This window comes from Panthera pardus, unplaced genomic scaffold (assembly GCF_024362965.1).
Source record: "Panthera pardus isolate Hobbes unplaced genomic scaffold, ASM2436296v1 HiC_scaffold_8, whole genome shotgun sequence".
Lineage (NCBI taxonomy): Eukaryota > Metazoa > Chordata > Mammalia > Carnivora > Felidae > Panthera > Panthera pardus.
In genome coordinates this window covers 99,602,098-99,605,226 of record NW_026527013.1, presented here as the reverse complement: position 1 = coordinate 99,605,226, position 3,129 = coordinate 99,602,098, and the positions used below count along the sequence as shown (strand labels likewise).

Here is a 3,129-nt window from a genome sequence, read left to right as displayed (position 1 = left end):
TAAAGGACTTTCAAATGGCCCTTACATAACAATTAGAGTGACCAATTTCTATTAGCATTTATAGCCAGAAAAAAACATTTGTTCCCCTTAGTAATTTTTTTATTTAATTTTTTTAATGTTTATTTATTTTTGAGAGAGAGAGAGACAGAGCATGAGCAGGAAAGGGGCAGAGGGAGACACAGAACCTGAAGTAGGCTCCAGGTTGAGCTGTAAGCACAGAGCTCAATGCAGGGCTCGAACCCACAAACTGCAAAATCACGACCTGCGCTGAAGTGGGATGCTTAACTGCTTAACCGACTGAGCCACCCAGGTGCCCCTCTTTTGGTAATTTGATAATAAGAATGCTATAACCTTTCTTTCCCTTATTTTGCTCTGAGTCTCAAAAGCTCAAAGTCAAATTGAAAATTAACTATAGCACTCTTCTTGGAAAAATCATTTTTATTCTATTTCCTCTTGGTTTCTGATCATGTATCTTTAACTATTATATAAATTAAGAAATATATATATGGAATTTACTTAGAAGTAAGGATATCTGTACAATACATTAAAAACCAGAACCATTTTCTTCCCACTTTGTTTTAGTAACTGCTTTTAGCCTCATTGCTCTTCCATATGTAAAGTCTAACAGTATCATTTTATCTTTACCAGACACTGATGCAAAATCCTCTTGGATGGTGTGCTGTATACAGGAAATAAGAGCTCTAAGAAACTCTTCTGAAAACCAATTATTTTCTCAATGCTTTACAATGCTTTAGTCCTAAAGCTGATTCACAAAAATGTGTGATTCAAAGTGAAGCAAACGAGTATTATAAACAACAAAGAGTTAACCTTAAAAGTGAGAGTAAAAATGAAACATGAAAATCCCTCTCAGCTTTTTTCTTTCTAATATTCTCCTCACACAATTTCCTGTTAGTCTCTCTGGCTTTTCTGAGAGATATTATTTTCCTTTCCAGTACCAATTTCAGCAGTGATGGCCTAAAAGGTTCTGGTGCCCCAAGTGAGACTAGATTATAGGACTCCATATGGGGTCAAAGATAGGAGGGTTCTTAAGGATTTTTACCAACAAAATAAAAGCGGTGGGGTTTCACTTCACTTCAAAGTAAAGATACCAATACAAGCAAATGCTCCTCTTGTCATATTGATAAAGAAAGAGAAAGACCCCTCCTGTCATTCCGGTGGGGTCACTGACGACTTGAGTGGGAAATTGAACTATAAACTGGGTGTTTTGTGAAATTCTCTGATGAGTATATGCCAAGTGGAGTGGAGAACACACACACACACACACACACACACACACACACACACACACACACTTTTGAGATTGAGAAAGAGATTCTTATGTGTTTAACAATACATGACTTTTAGTAGATGACTAGGAGGTAATAATATAAGTGCCAGAAGCTTCTGGGAAAGAGTTCACCATCAACCTCAAGTTTACCTCCTGTTGTGACACAGGAATTAAGTGATCACAGAGGGGAGGTAAGGAGCAATGAGAAATACACTATCTCCTGTCCATTTTTTTCTTTTTGAAGGAGTCTTGTTTTCTGGGAGTCCCAGTATCTTTCTGGAGGACCAGTAAGCAAAGGGGCTCCTAGACTTCTATCTTTGCCTTACTATTTACTCTCTCAATATGCACAAGTTGCTTCTAATGACTATTAGTAATCTTGCTCATTGGACAATGGTAATCTTGAAAGAGGGAGGAAATAATTAGTGCTTTTGAGGATATTGGAGTAGTGACACAGAATGTTTGTATTCAGTTTTCCACTCTGATGTCCAGAAAGCCAAATATGAGTTTCATTAAGAATTGTTTTCCTTCACTTACCAGTATTCTTCTCATTTCCATAATAGGTAGAATCAACACTAATTCAGAGAAGGCTTGCTTGCTTAGAAACTTGACTTCTTCAGGACCAGGAGAAAATGATACTAAGAGCTATAGCCAGAGGCTCTTTCTGGCTGTGTTCTTAGCTGGCACAGCACAGGTTTTGCAATCTTGATGGCAGACCTCGATGGTGTTCTTGTCACTTCACATCTTTAAACCTTTGCATTTTCATATGAAAAATAGGGATAATGATAGAGTATCTCATATGGTTGTAAGAATTAAATAAAATGATGCAGGTAAAGTGTTTAAAGCCTGGCACATACTTAGACTTCAAACGTGAGCTTCTGAGGCAGTTTCAGGGACTAACTCCTGCTGCTTCCAATATCCTTCTTGTGGTATCTCTTGTTCTCTCTGTACATCTATGCCTTGCTCCCCTCCCTGATGACTGGCTACTTATCCCTATATGTTTTATTTAAAATTTAGAGGGCGTTAATGTGATTAATTGATTAAGCTAATTACTATCTTTTTACTGCGCGGAATCCCTGAAAATCATCTGCCAGCTGAGGGTACTCACAAAGGAAAAATAATATGAGAATATGCTGTTATTACAAGATACTTTATTTGGGGACCATTAAAAATGCCAATCAGTTATTATTGCTTCAATAGTCTCCTCTATTAATTAGTCTTGCATATTCAGGACTGAAATTAGGATTATGATATACTTGTGTTATTTTGTTTTATTTTTCTTTCTTCCTCCCTCCCTCTCTCTCCCTTTTTCTTTCTCTTTCTTTCTTTCTTTCTTTCTTTCTTTCTTTCTTTCTTTCTTTCTCTCTTTCTCTCTCTCTCTCTCTCTCTCTCTCTCTCTTTCTTTCTTTCTTTCTTTCTTTCTTTCTTTCTTTCTTTCTATAAAAATGTGGAATGCTTAACAAATTCACATGTCATCCTGGCACAGGGGCCGTGCTAATCTCTGTATCCTTCCAATTTTAGTATATGTGCTGCCGAAGTGAGCACTATGTATTTATTTTTTTACTTTAGAGTTTTTTAAGTTTATTTAAGCAATCTCTCCACTCAGTGTGGGGCTCATATTAGAACCCTGAGATCAAGAGTCACATGCTCTTCTGACTGAGCATGCCAGGTGCCCCTCACTTTAAGTTTTTTTAAACTCCAGTTACCAAACAGCATTATACTAGTTTCAGGTGTACAATATACTAACAGTCCCATACATCACCTTGTACCCATCACAAGTGATCCCCATCACCTATGTAACCCATCCCCCTACCCACCTCCTTTCTGGTAACCATCAGATCATT

At 37.3% G+C, this 3,129-nt stretch overlaps 1 non-coding gene across 1 annotated transcript; it reads right to left on the bottom strand.

The window, feature by feature from the left end:
* Positions 1 to 2,726: 2,726 nt before the first annotated feature.
* On the bottom strand, positions 2,727 to 2,830 carry LOC128775731 (U6 spliceosomal RNA). The gene has a single exon (XR_008420711.1). It is a non-coding gene; the product is annotated as a U6 spliceosomal RNA (small nuclear RNA).
* Between the last annotated feature and the right edge of the window lie 299 nt (positions 2,831 to 3,129).